The sequence below is a fragment of the Callionymus lyra genome, chromosome 1 (assembly GCF_982586985.1).
Source record: "Callionymus lyra chromosome 1, fCalLyr1.hap1.1, whole genome shotgun sequence".
NCBI lineage: Eukaryota > Metazoa > Chordata > Actinopteri > Syngnathiformes > Callionymidae > Callionymus > Callionymus lyra.
In genome coordinates this window covers 13,374,806-13,395,204 of record NC_141818.1, presented here as the reverse complement: position 1 = coordinate 13,395,204, position 20,399 = coordinate 13,374,806, and the positions used below count along the sequence as shown (strand labels likewise).

The 20,399-nt window shown below is 39.6% G+C and overlaps 1 long non-coding RNA gene across 1 annotated transcript in view; it reads left to right on the top strand.

Annotated features, from left to right (window-relative positions):
- The first annotated feature begins 455 nt into the window (after positions 1–455).
- LOC148088110 (uncharacterized) overlaps positions 456–20,399 on the top strand; it is a 38,354-nt gene continuing 18,410 nt past the window's right edge. The window contains exons 1-2 of the long non-coding RNA XR_015711596.1: positions 456–727; positions 11,250–11,339. This is a non-coding gene — a long non-coding RNA (uncharacterized LOC148088110). The remainder of the gene's footprint in view (positions 728–11,249; positions 11,340–20,399) is intronic.

Here is a 20,399-nt window from a genome sequence, read left to right as displayed (position 1 = left end):
ATGTTTCAAGTGATCCTCTTTCCTTCTGTCTGGAAGCTGTAAACGCGTTCCGTTTGTCAAAGTGTGTTAGCGATGCGCCTGCAGCAAATTCATTACCGCCCAACTCACTTCGTAACCTGGTCAAAGAGGGCTTGGGAGGGAGGGTGTACTGAGGGGGGAGAGAGAAGGGGGGAGAGAAGGTCCACGCCACAAAACAATGCTGCCTCAGTCCGTGCTCGCAACAAAAGAACCCCAATGGAACTTTGAATTTCCGAGCACGTCCTCTCCTCGCACAGAAGGATGGACTTTAAATCCAACCTCCCTCCCTCCTCCTCACCCAACACCTCACCCCCCTCCTCTCCTCTCCCTCCTCCTCCTCCTCCCCATCATCACCATCGTCACCCCTCCTCTCCTCCTCGTCCAACGTGGAGGAGGAAAAAAAACTTGCCGAGAACTCAACAGTGCGTCCACTTTTCTAGTGTTGTGCCGATGGGAAAGTTGTTCTCTCCTCTCCGTCCATCGCTGGGATACTGCGAGGGGCTTCAGTCAGTGTGGCAGCGACTCCCGCCCCTCACCACCACCATCCATCCGTCCACCACCACCCACCACCCACCTTAGAGCACACGGCTGGGATATTTGAGGGAATCGTACTCTCGTCCTCCTCACCGTGCGCACGGAGGACAACGCTGCTTTCTGCGGGGGTTTGGGACGCTCCTCCGGTCGGTCGAGACGCACCAGTTTGTGTGAAGTAAGTCGAACTTTGGAGCTGGATTTTTGTTTCGTAAAAGTCGAGTGTGTGATGTAAAAGTTGATTTATATGATTATATGTCCCCTGACTCATGACTTTTTGACTTAACATGTATATTTAAAAGTGAAATGTATTCAAGATTAAGATCATTTTTAATAGTAATGAATAAGAACTATTTGCTCTTTATATTTATAAAGCAATGTTGCATCTTTAAGTTAAGTTCTTGAGCAAAAAAAGTCATATTTTCCTTTGACTTTTTTTTTGCCTTTTTGCTTGGGAGCGAACTCACCCAACGCATGTGGCCTGCGATGAGAGGCCCTCCCTGAAGCCTCCTTCACTTTAATTAGCGTCATAATGATCTCATCAGGCTGGTCTCATTGTTCCACCACCTCCATCACAAAAACTGACTTCATTCAGTCATTCATCATCTTCAAAAAACGACACCTAAACTTGGATTAAATGTACTTTTTTGTTCATTCGATTTAAGAGATTGTCTCTTTAAATATGAGATAAATGTCTTGGATTATTGCTTAAGGAAGTCAATTTTGGTTTCCATTTTTAAATCCAAAAAGTATTTCACTTATTTAAAAAAAAAAAAAGAGTGATCTTTGGAGTCTAATTGAGGCCTCGGTTTGCCCAATTAAGCCCCATTTCTTTGGCTCCGCCCACCACCGGAACCAGCGTAAACTTAAATGGGACACCTCAGAAGAATTAAAAAAAAACATCTCACGTGATGCAAGCGCGGAATATTTGCTTTAAATCTATCCCACATAAACACTTCTTTTTTAAAAAAATATTCTCTTTTTAGTGACGTTGCTTATAGTAAAAAAAAAAAGAAGAAGTATGACCTGCATGTGCACGCTCCTGCGCATGATCCATCACATGTGACCGCCTGGCGCACTTACAAAGACGTTGACCCACATGTCCCGAGCATCTAACTCTTAACATTCCAGTCGATAAAAAAACAAAAAAAACACGAGTGGGTGAACACACGGGTGATGGAAACCGCCATAGATAGAGCCGACACCTGGATGCGACAAACACACACTTCAGAATCCAGGGACAGGATTTTTTTTTTTTCCGACGGTAAAGCGCGGCTTTAAACGTGGATGCTGATGCTGCCGATCCTGCGTCCCCATCTTTTTTGAGATCGCGTTTCTTTTTTTAGCTTTAATAATCGCTGGTGCTTTTTTCGTCTATTGTCGTGTGTGTGTGTGTGTGTGTGTGTGTGTGTGGAGGCGACATAGCGGAGCAGCATCGCTGTGGATGGAGATGTGCGTGGATGAGGAAGGGAGGAAGAAGAAGAAGGAGGATGAGGAGGAGAGAGGGGGATGCATTCGCGATTTTTTTTTTTTTTCATGACATCACCTCCGTTACATCGTCGTGGTCAGAGGCCTTTGACCCCACCGGGGTTGGTCCATATTTCGGCCACCCTCCCTCCACCCCCCCTTTCATTCCACCTCGCTGTTTCTCCAGGAAGGACCAGGATGCGCACCTTCACTCTTTTATGGGATGTGATCGAACAACTTGACTCCAAAAAAAAGAAAAAGAAAAAAAACAATCGCGTCGTTATTCCCCCCTGCGTCCTTCTTCTTTTTTTTTCTTTGCAACGGGAAACCGGATTTCCCTTCTTCCACAGTTTCTTCTCCTCCGCTGGCCACGCAGGATCTCGAGCGCCGCCGCTACCACCACGACTCCATAGACGCGCAAGAGCCTTTTGTGGGGATTGAATCTATTTGCATCGCAGATGAGGGCCCCGTGTGCAAGGATGGCTGCACTTTTCTTTTTTTTTTTACCCGCGATTTTCAACGAAAACTGCTTCCACTCATGTGCGTTAATGTCAAGTGAATATGGGATTATATATGTGCTCCGCTTTTTTTTTCTTTTTTTTGAGGATGACGGCGTTATTTTTTTTTTAATACGCGCATAAAGATGTGGAATTATACGGTTTGATTGAGGAGAATAAAGTATTGCTTTTAAAGTTTTTTTTTTAAATGATGGGGGACTTGGAAACCTGAAGCTTGTGTGGATTAACTCCAGGAGGAAAAGAAGAAGAAGAAGAAGAAGAAGAAGGAGTTGGTTGTTATCTTTGGTTATCTAGCTGTATGAGTGTTCTGCTCGTCATAAAGCTAGATAACCGAAAGTAAAAACTACTTCCAAACTCATCGTGGAGCAATATAATTCATATTTAAATTCATATTTATTAACTTTTTTTTAATGGTCAAAAGCTATTCTTTTTATTTATTTTGTATTGTTTATTTAATTCTATATATTATGTGGAAAAAGGCAATAATTAGGATGTATAGTGAAGTGACAAAAAAAGTGTGTGTGTGTGTGTGTGTGTTAGGGAGAGAGGGGTTATTCGAGGGAGGGTGGTGGCAGAAGAGGGAGCCCAGAGGAGGGGAGAGAGGGGATTGGGACATTGGGGGTGTAAAAAGGGGGGGTCGCTTAATTGATTCCGTTAACCGCAGTGCAGGAGATGTGAACGAGTGGACGATCCCATTCCCACGCTCGGTGGGGCAAGTGGCAATGCCATGCCCAGGCCCTAATATGACAGACAGCGCCGTGAGGACCTGGAAGGGCTAGGAGGAGAGAGAGGTGGGGGGGGGGACATAAGGGGGGGGGAGGAAAGGGGGCGACAGGGGTCATGAAAAGACGTCAAGTGCACCCAGACTCATCTGCATCCCCAAAGAAAGAGGCGACGTTTTCCCAGCTTTCAGCCGACGCCGCGCTCCCCAAAAAAAACTAACGGTCCTGAATGCGTAATGTCGTGGCCGTGGCTTTGGCAGATAATGAGAAGGTGGGGTCATTATCTTAAAACAGAGTGGGCTTTATGAACGTGAAAAGGGGATGTGCTGCGTGGCTGTGTAATCCTGCGTGGCCCCACTCTGGCGAGAATTAGCAGATAGTGGGAGCTTAAGGGAGTCTGGCTCATTTGAATGGCTGACAGCTTGGGTTTTGAACTTGGGCTGTGAGAGTGACGCTCGATTTCATGACAATAAGAAGATAATATAACGCATTATTTTTAATCAACTTCATTCTTATTTTTTTAATCTTGGTTTTAGACTTGTATGAAAATGGAACACATTTAATTTATATTGATTTAAATGTTGTTGTTTTTTACAAGATTATAAAAAAAACATTGTTTTAATATTTTATTTTAAAAGATGATGCTTAGTTTGCTAGCTTTTTTTTTTTAAAGAATATATCGATTTATAAAGAAATATTCTATGGTTTAATGCTAAAATCTACACTAGTCACTTCAAATATTGCAGCTTAATTCTACTGTGACATTTGCTTCTGAGTAGCAACACAATATAAACAACAACATTTAGATTTTTATCTTTTTTAATTTATAAATAATATATATTTATAGCATGAGTGTAATTTATTCATGCATCATAATGCTTCACTTTTATAAAGAAAGGGTAGTTGTATAAACGCAAAAAAAAGATGTGACCTTTTCCCCTATAATGCTGGAAATGCTTTGCTAGTCTTTTTTCATAAATCGCTCGATTCAAGCGTTGAATGCTACCTAAGAAGACCTGCTGTTTGTTTCCCCATCTCCATATTAATGTAAATATCAGCATGTCATTTGCCTATGCATGCAAAAAAGGGGTGTTGCCAATCCAGCTGCTCTTTCAAGACTCTCTCCTCCTTCACACATGCAGCTCTACCGCTGTGGCCATTTTTTGGTCACGTGATTGTGTCGGGGAAAGAAAACCATGGCGACCGTGGAAGGTGTTTTTGTATTCATCGAATAGGCAATCAGCATGTTTTTATATGAGTGGACTTCATATCAGTCTCGGCTGCAAAGGGCACGTTGGACTTGTCTGTGTGACATGTATGCGTTTGGCATTTTGATTGACAGAGTAGAGCCCCTGTATCTGATCCCATGCAATCTCCATATGTACCTATTTTGGATGATAGTCGACATTATTTTATACATAAGCAAGAAAAGTATGTTTAGAGCTTAAAAAAAAACCTTAAATCAAAAAGAAGCAATAACATGATCAATATCCTAAAACACACGGAACAAACTCAAGGCCCTGGGGCCAAATTGGGCCAGCCAATTCATTAAATAAGGCCTAAAAACAATTTAGAGACATACAGGAAAGTTAAAGTAAAACATGTTTTTCTGCTTTAAGCTTAAGCTTTAAGTATCATGACCCAGAAGATGGTGATAAACCATCTGAGATGCTAAAATTAGCCGCTTATAGTTTAAGAAGACGGACATAGAGTTATGTATTATGTTTGGCACTGTGTATGATTCGTGATTGGTTTCGACTCCCTTGTTTTAAGTGATTGAAGTTGGTCCTTTAATATTGACAAGTTAATCGAGTGATCCTTTTTCAAAATTTGAACATTAGCGGGAAGCTACATTAGCAACTTTTTTTTCCCATAAATTGAAAGCTTTGCATTGATTGTACACAATCTTTCGTGTTATTTTTACATCAGAACATCTTGATAGATGAAGACCAAAAGTGCCAGAGGTTGATCAAGGTTTTTTCGTCAACTATGCTACAACGGTTAGCGCCCACTAGCACAAACAACAAGCGCGTCGGTCTCGAGGTGTCCATGTGGGTTTGCATCATCGCCCCGTCGTCTCTGTGATTAACTAGCCAGCCAGGCCATAACATCACGCTGATGAAAGGGAACAATAGCTTTGTCTCAGCCCAACAAACGTCTGCCCGTCTGGCTTGGGCCCACGTCTCCCAGGTTGCCTTCTTCCCCGGCAGTATGTGTGCGTCTCCTGGACGTGAACTTGAACTTGAGACAGAGGCGGCCAGACGCCATCTGTGCACCAGGGGTAATGAATTCAGTGCATTCATGGCTTCGGTGCGATGCCTAGGCCACCGCCGCCGCCCCCTTGATGAGCAGATGACCCCCTTTTTTTTAGTCTAGAGTTAGCTCTTCGTCGCTAATATAATTCAACATAACCAGCTGGTACTAGTTTATTTGGTCCACGGGAGGGAGTTTCTTTTTAAGAACCTTGTGTGTCTTTCTTTACACAACGGAACATTTGTTTTACCTCTAGTCGGTGCGAATCGTGAACCCCGTTCTCCGGCGTGTCTTGGCCGACTGGAGCGCGAACAAATGTAATAGCTGCAGCCGCTTGATTTGACTATCTGGATAATTGAAAGGGCTGTTTCTTATTTTCAACCCTGATAAAAAGGGGATGAGAATGGGGCATAAACCTTAAGTGAATTTCTGCAGGCCTTCCCCTCTCTCTCTCTCCCTCTCTCTCTCTCTCTCTCTTCCCACAGCTTCTGTCACCATCACACACACACACACACACGCATGCGCACAGGCGATGAGGCTTTTCCCTATAGTTGGTGTCGCCACGGCAACGGTAGGTGAGATCACAGCAAGCTAGCGCAGGACGGCTTCCTGGTTCGTCCCGCTTTACATATTCATATCTCGGTTCATTTTCGAGGATTGTTCGACGTCCTCAAGGGGTAAACGATACCACCAACTTTCACCCCAAAACAGATCCACACCCCCACACACCCCAAAACAAACCTGCTGAATTAATCCACAGAGGAATGCGCTGGTTAGGCCCTTTTTAATGACATCATGCATGGCCACTTGAGCGACTTGTAGGGATCAGCGGGCATGCTGTGCTCCGCCACGCTGTACGCTCACTCCCCTTCGGCTTTGACGTGTTTCCCACATGATACCCTCTGTCTTTGTGCTTCCCCCCCTAACACGTTCGTTCCACAAGTCGCGTAGTTGAGATCACGCTCGGTGCTGTGGTAATGGTTCCAACAGAACCAAAATACCCGAGCAGTCCTTTATTGGAGGAAACAAGTCCCAGGACTTCTCGTGTTCAGACATAACTTTCCAATAGCCTTTGAATTGACATCCAGTTGGTATTAACAAAGTAATAACAGATTAGAAACACCAGTTTCTCATATATCGTTAAAGGTTTTGACACTTAAGTTCAGTTCAATTTAATTGTTTTGCCATAGATTGTCTACCTATGCTAACCTTTCTTAGCATCGTACTTTTGACGACAGTGGAATCGGATTCCTTTTCCCACAACTTACAACAAAAACTGCAAGCATTTATTTTCTTCTATAACAGAGTAAAAGAGGACGTACACGACTCACATGGCGAGTCCGAAAAAATGGCTTAAAAAGTGACTTAACATAAAGTCTTAAAGCCTAAAATTTATTTCAAATATCACATATAATCTTTGAAAAAAACGATTATTTCCATTATAAACTGCCAAAGAAGGACATAGTCACTTAATAAGTCTAGGAAAACTTTCAAGCTACATGTTAGCAAAAGCAAAACGTTTCTTTTATTAGAGGGTTTTCTTTTCTTTTACTCATTTGTTTTTATTTTGTGATAGGCGTTAACAAAAGCTAAACTAGCATCATACTTGATCACTGCTTTGTTTCGTTTAGCGCGAGAAAATATCGTTTCATGATAACAATTAAAGCTGAAAACCTTTACAAATATCACTTTCGTTTTGCCGACATTTGCACGTCAAAGCGGACTTGGTCACATGACCATACTTGGAAGACCCGTGCTAACCTTTTTTTAGCATTGTACTTGACTGCCAAATTAAATGGCATATTTTTTTCTTCTTGTGGCGTAAGATACACGTTTTGACGGAAATATCGCTTTATTTTGCGGCAATTTTTTTCCGCACAATATGACTTAGTCACATGACCAGTCCGAGAAAACGTTTAAAAGAAGCAAAACTTTTGAATAAGAAAGTACTTTTTTCCTTCCTGTCCTGTAGATTATTGCTTTTAACTTAAACACATTTGACAAATGTCACTTATGTTATAGTAGAAGCCCATCTAATGATATATGGAGCTAAAAAAAAAGCACATTATTACACAAAACAAGTTCTTACATAATAGCAAATAAAGTAAAACGTAGTTCAACACGTCTACACAACCCTTCCATGCATTGAAGTAGTTCATACCTCTATACATACCATCATGACATCTGAAGCTTCAACATAACCATCAAACTGTTTGACAACGTCGACTGTCTTCGGCCACGTCTCTTGCTCTGCTGACTTCATATTATGTAAATAATATTCCGTATAAATAAATTAGTATAATTGCGTCTGAAATATTCTTTGAATCGCCCTCCGAGATGAAAGGGTGTAAATAATACATTCTTTTTCTTTTTTTGCCGCTGCATTATTCATGCTTTGTTAATTGCAGACATAGGAGGCACGTATGGGTGTTTACTTCATGTGTTTTCCACGTCCTGTTTGTGTCGTTACTCTGCTATTACAGTAAGAGTGATGACACACACACACACACACACACACACACACACACACACACACACACACACACACACACACACTATAGCTTTATTTCTCTCGCATCATCTCATTCATTCATTCATATTTGGTTGATTATCTTTTTTTTAGGTCATTTTTTTCAACTATATAATGTAATTGTTACCCCTACTTTAATAATTTTTGATTTAAGTAACCAGGGTTATTAAAAAGAAACACATTGATGTTAATGTAAATGAGGGTTTGATTTATAAATATATCAGGACCTCGTTGGACGCTTGATAAACAACCGAAACCATCTTATATACAGGCATGGAAAACGTAAAATCCTTTGTTACCATCTGAATTTAATTCCATTAAAATGAGTCGAATTAAGGATTAACGCTTAATTCCAAATTAATCTCTCTGAAAATCTTCATTAAAAAAAAAGAAGAAGGAATTTCAAGCCGTTTTAATTAAAGATACAGGCTGTTCAAATTAAAGTGGCCGCGTTATTTTTTCAAAACCAGGGCGAATCGCGGCCTAAAATTTGCATGCGGCGAATCTATAAGGGGGGTCACCAATTAAATCATCCGTGGGGGGGTTTCTGTGACTGGAGGATGCGTATATAGAATAGCGAGGAGTGGTCGCCCGCATTAGCATCTGGCCCTTTTATGTAAATTTGATGAGAGAGGACTGTACATAGACTCCAGTGCTGGGGTGTACTTGCCTAATATCCTTATTACAGAGTGGAAAATTAAATATTTATCACCAAAGAAGGGGGGTTAAGGGTAAGAAGGGGAGCCTGTCCTGTGTTGTCGTGAGGACCTGAGGTGGAATGGAAAAGGGGTGAGAGTGTGTGTGGGGGCTGGAGGGGGGGGGAACCATTGGCTCCTCGATGAGTCTCTCTCTGCCTCAAGGTGCCACCATCTTAAGGCGTTTGGCAGTCGTGAGAGTGTAAGGAGGGTAGACCTAAAATGTCCGCTGGCATCGCGTACACATTAACGCGGCGCACGCGCTCGCAGACGCGGTGGCATCGACGGGACCGAAGTCAATTATTCAATTACTGTCGTCGCCGGGGCTACGCATGCTGAGCATTTCATCTGCATGCATTAATGCCCTCGATTACTGTCGCCGGTGAGATCGGGCCCCGTGTTTGGCTTCGCAATACACGCCGTTTATTAAGGCGCTACAGCGTATTAAAGCCGGCACGGACTAAATACTCTTTCGTTCGGCCATTTTTTCTTTCCCAATCAAACACGTTGCCCTGATTTTGACGTGAATACAATTACGACAGGAACGTGATATGACCTTTTTTTTATTATGTACAAAATGAACCTTAAAGGAACTTCCCACCAATGTGTAAAGCACGATATTAATTAAATGTTAATATATAGTTTCATTTTTTCATTTTTGTTATGTCACTTTTGACCCAAAATGGCGATCGGCTGGTGATTTAACATTTAATAGTCGACTCCCATCTTTCAATTATAATTATGATCCCGCCGCCGTTCGCCATTCACAAAATGTAAAGCCGACGATTCGAAAGGTTTTAATTGCGGCTCAGCGAGTTATTAATTTGAGCTCGAAACACAAGAGGAAGAATCCAATTTATGTCGATCAGATCAGCACTTATATACTGTTCTCCGTATCGCTTTTCATCTTCCTTCTTACTCACTCTCTCGGCTGCGCACGTTTACTTGCTAACCGCCTCTATCTGTTAATTATCATAAATGTGCTTAGCTAGGTGGCGCGCACACACACACTCACACACACACACACACACACACACACACATTGCATAGTGAGATACAGCCACAGCATTAGCATTCTCTTTCATCCTGTATTGCTCCAGAGGCAAAGAATGAAGAAGAATATGCAGGAAATTATTCAAGAGGAATCAGACACACACACACACACACACACACACACACATGCCTCATGATCATCCTTTCTTTTTTTTCCTTTTTTTTTTTTAGGGCCACACACGCTCCACTAGTTTAGAAAAGCGTTTGAATGCTGTTGCAATTAGAGAACAAGGATGTTCAAATGCATTTCAAAGCATTCCCATCATACAAGTGTGTGAAATATAACCGTGTGTGTGTGTGTGTTCTCGCCGCGTGGTCTTGTTTTGTCGTATATGGAGCATGTATACAATGTATCAGTCGTGGCCGCTGTGATGAGTGTTGCAGGCGTGCTGCCAAAAAAAAGAAAAAAGAAAAGAAAGGGAGAATAATTAAACGGCCGTGTGTTGGAGCCCGCGGTCCGCTAATGGATTGTTACCAGGAGGAAATGAGAGCGGCAGCAGTGAGGGGTCGGCGGTGGTGGTGGTGGTGGTGGTGGGGTGCGGGTGGCAGGGTAGACCTCCGATTTGAATAATGAAACACTACAAGACACTGAAGTATAAACCAAGAAAGCGTGTTTTTATGACTTGCACTTTTTAATGTAAGGATTTAGCTCTGACCACGTGTAAATGATTGGATTGCGAGGGCGGCGATTGGTTGGCACAGAAAGTGGTGGTGGAGACCCCCTGTACCCCCCCTACCCACACACACACACACATGGACTCGCCCCCCACCACACAGGATGAATTGAGTGGGTGATGCAGGACGCCATATACTACATACACACAGAAGACTGTAAAAATCTTAAAGTACTGACTGTTGAGATTTGTAATTGATGCCTATCATGAAAATAAAGCTGAAACGATCAAAGATGGAGTGTGTGGTTTATTTGTGCCTCTTAAAACTGCCGTATATAAAAATAGCACCAAATTGCTTCTGTTTTTTTTTTCTTCCAACAGCATTTTTTTTTTTTTACAATAAACCCAATACCCTCGTGGCTGTTCGTCTTTTACATGGATCAGTTACTTCTGGTGACCATCATTTCAAACCTGCCAAGAGACATGACCTTTGACCTTTTCACTTTTTTTTTCTGCAGCAGCCGCTACAGGTCAGGGTTAAGATGAGGTTTAAGAACAACGTGGCGACCTAGCGTTAGCTTCTTGAACATCAATCATGTTGTAAACCAATGAAGGGTTGGTTAAGATGAGACTCTTGGTTATAATAAACACTAAACCTTAGATTAAATGAGAGAGAAAACTCAAATGAATCGCCTTCTGTGTATAAAAAGTGTGTCTTTATTATACTTGTTTTCTGAGACCATGCTGCCATGATTTTGTCCTAAGTTACACCAAAGCCGGTCATCAAAATTCAATTCTTCAAGGGTAGTTGAAGGTCATTAAAAGCCGCTTCTCTTCTCTCGCTGTAGAGATGGACATCCGGCATCATGATGGATCACTGGACGATGAAGGACGGCGACAAGTTTGGAGGATTCCGATCTCTGACGCGCCGACGTGAGGTAAGATACAAGAACAACACAAGAACAAAATAAGAATATCACTTAATATTATTGGGTTGATCGTCAAGAATTGGAATTGTATTTGAATACAGAGCTTTGCCTTTTGGCTCAGCTTTTTCTTAACCAATTTATCCATCTTATAGTCCATTTTTCCCTCAAGATAACTCAACTTATCCGGATCTTTTAAAATCTTTGATGAACCAAAGTTAAAAAGGTTTTTTTTCCCAAGTTGTTACCCACAATGTCACACTAGAGATGGACATTTAACCTTAAAATAATGTAAATTATAAAACGTTATCTTAGTTAAAGTAGCAGATCTAATGTGTTATATGTGTGTTGGATGAAGAGATTTCTAGCAGCGGTCCAGAGGAGAGTCACTGGGTTTGAAGGAGCTCAGGTGACGTGATGGGGGACGCTATGAGGTCTGCTGACCCCGGTCTCTGCCCTGTGGTTCCGCACATAAGTCGAGAGAAAAAAAAAAAAAAAAAGCTTCTCTTCATTATCACAGAAACACACACAACAGCCACGAGCGGGATTCTAACATCTTCATTATCCCGCCGTGAAAATCTATATGATAACTGTAATTAGCCTTTTGCCCTTATCGCTATTTCGAGTGTGTGAGACAAACTCCACTTTCAATTAAACCTCAAATCACGGTGATCCGTGACATTTTGTCTCCCTCAGAGCGAAAGGAGTTAATAAGCCCATTTCCGACATTTATTATCGACAATCATCTGAAGTTTTTTTCTTTATTTACCCAGTCAGAGATTGACTGTATGTGTGCATTTTTAATAATTGAGATGATTATCAGTGGGTGCCACGCTTTCACACAGTATAGAAACAAACGCTGCACTTTGACTCATCACCAATTTTAAAACTCCTGGAAAGCTTATTACAAGAATAAACAAATCAGTTTAGGTGGATTGTTTTAAGCGCTCGTCGACCTTAATTATCTTTTATTAATATTTAGGTTTAAGAAAATATAACGTGTGTAATCACGCATATAGTCCAACAAAAGATATAGCTTTTAAAAAAGTAAATTTGTATTAAACAACTTGGACATAAAATATTTTTTTTTATTACATTTCCTTTAAATTCAGCAAATATATACAAGAAAACCTAGAACAGAAATTGATTTTTCAATTCTTTATGTCAGTACATTGGGCAGAACAAGTGTTCGCTTCAGTGACAATCTTAACACACATGATGTTTTTTTTTGTTGCCAAAGCATCAACCTGAATATTAATCTGGTTCATGAATGGTCTTGTTTATTCAGGGAAGCTGTACATGTGGGTGAAAGTGGTTAACATTATTAGTTAATTTATTTTCCAATGGCGTTTCAATATCTTCTTTTAAAAATACAAGCACCTTTAATAGCCCTAAAGTTACTTCTAAGGAGCCTTTTTTTTGCACCAAAGATTGGTTTAATATCAGCGATATGTTCATCCATTAAAATAAAATAGCAATTGGGTTGGGTTCTCTGTAACAAATTACTAATTTTCGCCAGTTCACAGACATATATTTTAAGTAAACGTCACTGAAATTAGCAACCTTCTGTGTCAAGAGCCACAGGCTATTGTATTTTCTCCAGAATTAAGATGTTCTTTCAGAATAAAACACCTTTTTAAACAGTAATAATAAATACAATAGAGATTATATAAGTGATTTCTATACGTGTTTTAAATATCTCACGGACTGTTAGAGGCCACACCTGCCAATGTTTGGTTATATTTCAGAACGAATCCCTTAACATTGAATTAACAATATTTATTAATAATTCCTAGCCTACAAATCTAAGTTATTTTCATTTCCATGTTCCAATTTTGAAGCTTTAATTGAGAACTTTGTGTCTCTTTAATAAAGACGCTTCAAAAGGGTCTTTTCATCGCATGAATATAACTTGACGTCCTCCACGTCAGCTAAGAGTCGAGGATTGCAAGTGTGTCGGAGGTCAAAAGGAGCTGGATGTATATATGCATGCGCGACTGTATTATGAATGAAGATGAGTATAATCAAGAGATTTAATCCAGATTCCGAGCTCTTCCTCCTGGACTGCCACGACGTTCGACTATCTGCGATGACGACCGTGATTATCCATTCAGTGTACTTATCTTTTTTTTTTCTTGAGCATTAGCATTTTTCTCATTACCGGCAAAACAAAAGCACTTACACTTCCATGATAAGCATTTGCATCTAGTTTGAAGTCGAGCACGCAAACTGTTTGTCTCGCGAGGTTTTTCTTCTTTTTTGCATAATCAGAGTTCCATCGCCGCAATTAATAGACATGGTTTCTCCGGGGCGAAAGTAAGTCAACAAACCAGACAAAGCGATGACTTGGCAGTAAATGACGAACCTTAATCGCACATAAATGAGTCGATAAATCTGAATTCTCAGGTTTAGGTTTCAGCCGGTAATTCCAACTGGAATGATACATTATTGATGCGAGGAAGGAATTTTAGAGTCAATTATTTATTTCCCATCTATAATATTTCCTGTCTTTATTCTGCCGGCCATATTTCATGCTTGGATGCAATCCTTTCCCCCCTGAAATATATTGCCTCTTAGCAATAGCAGGAAGCTACAGAGATGAGCGAGAACACACACGTGTGTTTGTTCTATATTAGGATCCGGCGTCACACGAAGATTTGTGGGAATTTCTTGCATGTAATTTTGAATTAAAACTGAAGGTGAAGCTGCATAATAGCTCTGCAATGGGAGGGTTTCCAGCACAGCGTCAACAGAACAAAGGATACGCTTGTTGTAAAAATCATGCAAATAAATGCAAATGGCTGACAGCGAGCAGAGCGAGGGGGAGGGAGTCGGAATAAGCAGAGGAAGAAGATAAGGATCCTTCGGACTGTACACGCATACATTCTCCGGACATTCTGTGACAAATGATGACGCGTGTTGGAAACTGAAATATGGTTCGGCTGATCTAGGGGAAGGTAATTAATATTAAATAAGGAAACAAAACAGGAAAATATATGAATCCCGTTGTTGGAAAATTGAGCATTAAAAAGCCAAGCAACTCGTCTTTTATTGTGATCACTTAAATAAATTCATGAATGGAGAAAAAAAACAGTATTATATTAGTTGTAAACATGGAAAGTCGCTCACTGTGTACTTCAAATAAAGTAATGACAATATCGATCACACACCGATGGCCCTACACAATAGCCGCCTTGTTGCTTGGTTCGGTTTTTGTGTGTTATCTTATTTCAGTCTTTCATTCTGTGCTGACACCACAAAACAATCCTATAATCTGTGTTTACAACACAAGTTTCTTTATTAGAAAAGAAAGATAACAATCCATTGACCTGGTCTTAAATCATTAAATAAATGATTGTAGACACTTTTTACATGCACTACTTCACTTAATGAAGCAAAAAAAACATCTGTTTGTGGAATGATAGTGATCAAAAATAAATATGTTGTGGGTAAATATAACAATAGTTTGAAAACCTTTATTGATAGTATTATGAACACAAGAGAGGCATTTGTTGCGGTGGCATCACAGATTATAAAATATACAAATGAAATAATATGAATGGAATTCAAAAGAGGTTCATTAAATAAAATATAATAGGTATGAGTGTGTGTGTGTGTGAATGGTTGTCCGTCTTTGTGTGCCCTGCGACAGACTGGTTCTGTCCAGGGTGTCCCCTGCCTCTCACCCAATGAAACTGGGATAGGCTCCATTTTCCCCGTGACCCTCATAACGGATAAAGCGGTAGAAAATGAATGAATGAACAATACATTAATTAAAAATAAGAGACAAATGACTCGTCTTAAAACACACTTTTATTCCCTGGATTTTAACTTTTTTAGAGACTTTTACTTGCTTTTTATTGTATTATCCTTGTGTTTTTAACTGTTTTTTGTGTCATATGTTTTTATACAGAACTTTGTGTCAACTGCTGTTGTTTTCAACTGCTAGTTGAGTTGAGTGAGCGATGAAATGTAGCTAAGAATTCAACATAAAATCAAGATAGTAACTTGGATTCACGATTAAATGAATTGGTTCACCCATTACTCATCATTATATTAATCTGAAATCAGCCAATAAATGGGTTCATAAATGCATTTCCTGAATACTATGTACCATGCAAAGACACATTGAATTATTCTACACACATTTAAATGCATTATTGTTCACATAATGAAACAAAAATATATGTTTGTGGACTGATTGTGGTTAAAAATTAATAAACGGTGGGTAAATATAAAAATAAATGACCCACTTTAATTCCCTGGCATTTAAGTCTTTAGCTATTTTAAGTGCCTTTTACTAGTTTCATCTGCTTTTATTGTACAATCTTAGTGATTTAACTTTGTGTCAAATGCTGTTTTTTTAAGTGCTAAATAAATAGCCAATAAATGGAGGAGAAAAAAAAGCATTTCCCGAATAGTTGGTACCACACAAAGACATATTGAGTCAATCTGGTATTAATATCAGTGTCAAAATGATATGTATGCTCCGAAATGAACCCCCTGGACAGTCTTGGAGAGAGAGAGAGAGAAAGAAAATCACATTTAAATATAGCAGCATACACACCTACACACACACACACACACCGACTCAATATATTGGCATAGAAATGGAGGAGGTGGGCACAGACAGACATAATGATGTTAACATTCCTGCATGTCTAATGCAAAAAGGAGGGGATATTGAGACAGACCCCGGCTGGCTCGGCTGGCTGGTGGTCTCGCTCCGTGTTGTGATCGTTCACGGGCTTAAACTGTAGCAGTGCATAATGATGTATTAATTGTGGTCCTTCCCTCGCTCACGGTGTTTGGGCTCCACGCCGAGGTTACTACAAGGCCGCCGGGCTCCGTCGTTAATCTTATCAAGCGTATGCTAGACCACGAATGATGGATCCTCTCCAGTCGCTCATAATACATTTTCGGCTATGGAGTCATTTCTGGAGCAAAAAGCAGCTTCTTTTATTGCCGGGAATAAAATATTAAGAAAAAAAAGGGGGTTCAGGGGGGTGGGGGGGGTGGACTTCCAACAGAGAGCATATTAACAGCAACACTAATTTCATTTTTACTTTCACAAGTCGGTGTGTTTTTCAAATGAAGCTCCGTGGATAAATAGAAAAAAAAGAGTGACAAGCAGGAGGGGATATGAAAATGGATCTCGGGATTCATAAAAGGTGGAAACAAAGAGGGACAGAATGCGAACAGAGAGAGAAGGACAGGCGAAAGATGAAGCTCATTTTTTTTTTCTTTTCCGTGGGCACCCAGTGGCGTCTGCATTGCAGATCGCTGAAATCCCCCTCGAATGCGTCCCTGGGCTTAAAGGGGGTGGGGTGAGGAAGGATGAACAAGGGATGGGTTTATGCTGTCTCTGCCTTGGTACACTTTTTTTTGTTTTTTTTTTCCTCCTCCTCCCTCACCCCACAGAAATATATTTTCTGTCTGCATCAAATGTCAAGTTAATTTCCTGGGTGCTATGAGGGATGCGTCCTCCCTTTTTCGGTATGTGTGGCAGCGAGTTAGATAGAGGCAGGGTGCTGTACGTGACGTGTGCTGATGTGTGTGTGTGTGTGTGTGTGTGCAGGTCTGCATGGGTGAATGGGAAAGGGCCGAGGCGAAGGCAAAGAGAGAGGCGAGAGGTGCGGAGGGCAGGTTCAGTACTGCATCTGTAAATTGGCTCCCTCTGAAGAGCGCGGGAAAAAAGTGTGTTGAATGTGTTCCGGTGATGAGTGTGTGTGTCGGAATAAGATATAATTATCGGAAATTGGTTTTTGAAACGCCGTCACGTGTTTTTTTGTTCACGATCTAGAAAGATAAAACAGGAGTTCGGCGGCATCGTGGAGGAAGTGTAGAGGAGGAAGTAAAGATGGGCTAAAGGCAGCTAATGCATCCTTAAAGGTGCGTGAAATAGAAAATACAGCTATTCAGTGGATAATTATTCTACAGAATATGTTCATCTATGTGCACCATAAAGTAAAAAAAAGATAAGAATATAAAGCGTATAATATTATTTTTAAAGACGATTCAACTTAAAAAAACAACAACACAGAACCGGAATAAAAAATCTTTTATTGACAATTTTGTAAACACAACACAGCAATTAATTTGTGGTAAATTTAAATAATACGAATGAAATAAAAAAAAGAGATTCATATAATACAATAAAATATAATAAATTAAAAATAAAATTAGAGATATAAAATGGCATATAAATAATGAATAATTCATAAAAATAAAATGAAAATACAATTACGATACGAGTTGTTGAACCGTGATGAAAAAAATGACATTATATACAAGGATTTATTTGTCAGAAACAAATCACCATCATCATCATCCGCCTTAACATCTTCTTTTCTCAACTGAAACACACCTGAAGTAAGAAAAACCCCCACATATTTTGTATTTCTCAAATGTTTCAATCCAATGTAACAGTATTATATATGTAGCCGTTTAGTCTATCAAAGCAGGTGTATATGTTGTGCTGTGTGTAGAAAAAAAAGAAGAAAAAAAAAAGCTGATTGCACGGAGGGATTACACATTTGTCAGTCACATTTACGCTGATGTATGCTGGCGCTCCACAAATGTCACATCCCATAAGCTAGAAAAATTACACCGGTCCCACCTAATTGAGCATATTCATGACGCTGTTTTGCATAGTGCAGAGCAGGAGGGATGAGGGAGGGAGAAAAAGGGGGGAGAAAGAGAGAGAGAGAGAGAGAGAGGCGCCTCTCTGTTGCACTGGTGATGCACAATGTCTCGGCAATAACACATCGTCTCTGAATTTCTGAGTGACTTGAGCATGTTTTTTCATCAGTAATGGAGGAATCCAAGTGTTTGAAAAACAACTAGTTAAATATAATATCCATTTGGGCGATTTCAGTTGTAGAAACATAGATGAATACATACTAATGAATTAATGAAGCTACATTTCTTTTTAAAATTAAGTACATTTAATGAATGTCATTGTGAGGCAAAATGTACGTAGGTTTTTTTCAGGGGAAACAAAATTCATATAGAACATACAGAACACTAATCATTGCACTATACAAGCTGTGTGTTGTGTATTATTGTACATTAGAGGAGGATTTTTAAACTCAATCTGGCAAAAAAGCCAAATATAGCCAATTTAGAGACACAACCAGAGTCTGAACACGTTGTGTCATCAGTTATTATCAGAAGCAAATTGAAACATTAACTCAGTTTCACTACAAGCATGAACATGTTTCACTACTGACACACATTACATGCATCACTATTGTTTTGACATCATTATTGTCATGTATAATTCATACTGGAGGCGACTAGTTTTTGGTGCACTTTGAAGTATGTGTATGTGATGTATATTAAATATTATTAAAAAGTCATATAAAATGTCTTGGCCAGACATATTTAGTCTTGGGGATGTAAAAGAAAGGATCTGTTGGAGCTCAAATGTTAATAGAATTGTAGCTTAACTTAGAATCAATTCTTTATTATACTTTTTTTTAAATGTGTAACACTACAAATATTTTTTGATTGACAACGATTCCCGTGAAAAGCTTAATAACAGCAACATTATCCTTTAACATGAATTCATTTATAGTTTAAAAATAATAGTCTAAATGCAAAAATCAACCAAAAACTAACCATATGGGATGTAGATTGACAATGAATTCATCAATTAAATGAGCCTGTATTTTGCTAACGTTAACATATATCAAGAGAGTTTTGTTTATCCATTGAGAAAGTAAACGGTCCAATAGATGCAGGAAAAAAAACAGACTTTCATGGAAGGAGATAGTGATTGAGTCTCGTGAGTGGAGAAGTACAGATTGTAAGTGAGAGCTCTTTCCTTTTCTTTTTTTTTCAACACGACATTTCATCCACATCAGCACAGATCTCAGACCGGCCCTTTGAGGGGCTTTCCTGAGCTCACTAGTTATCCACTTGGATCCACTTGGGTGGACAAACCTTCCCATCGGCTTTATGTCTCTTGTAGCTTTTTTTTCTTTCTTTCCCTCTATCATCTGTCTCTGTTGACTTGTTATGGAGGAGCTCAACACTTGTTGGGTCTTCGTACACATTGAGACATTAAAACAAAGAACTGTTGGCTCAGTAGGGATTCATAAGAAATTTAATCAGATGAAAAACGTTTTTTTTTTGTTGCTCTTTCACTGATTGATTCATTGCCGGGATCTCTTGGATGGACAACAATACCGTCCTTGTCTCACCATCTCATTAAGAGACACATCAGAGGATGTTGGAATGAATGGACCTTTAGATGGAAGTTGGAACATTCAACCCTTTTGTCGCGTTGTTTTCCCACAAACACACTTAAGTCACATCACTAGACGCATCGTTTATTCTCTTGTACGTCTTTCTTCCTCGTCAGTATTTATACATGAATTACAGCAGAACCCAATGGCTAATGATTCGATATTGCAAGCTTAAATATAATGGGAATATCTTGGAAAAAAAACAATAAGACATGAAAAATAAAATCAAATAAAGCTAAATAATAATAATTAATGGTATTTATTTTAGAAGACGCCTTTCAAAACATACAAGGACACTGTATGTGAAGTTTAAAAGCAACAATGAAAAAGACAGGAGTAGTACTACAAAATAAGAAAACTACAAAACAGTGAACAAGCCAGTTAAAAAATGTCTAAAACCATTTTTTTATTATAATATATTTTATTGATAATATAATGTTCACTTAAATATTTTTTGACAAGCACTTACTACTCAAAAAAATGACAAAAAAGAACTACAAAAGTCTTTACCCTTGTGTTTTCGCCAAGAAAACAAATGTGTTTGAGGTATACCACAAACACATTGTTTATGGGCCTTCGGGTCACCTTGACCCTGAGATAACACATGGGTTAAACAAAACCTTATACTCGTGTCTATTAAATACTAATGTTCTGTGATGAACCGACCTCACTTTGTCTAGTCTGGTCTGTCACCCGAGTCGTCAATATGCCTTTATTTGAAATATATTTTTTGTAATTAAAACAATCGCAGAGAGTTTATGAATTTCTATTTTGGTCCAAAGCACCGTAATCTATTTATTTTCTATCTGCATAAGGTCTA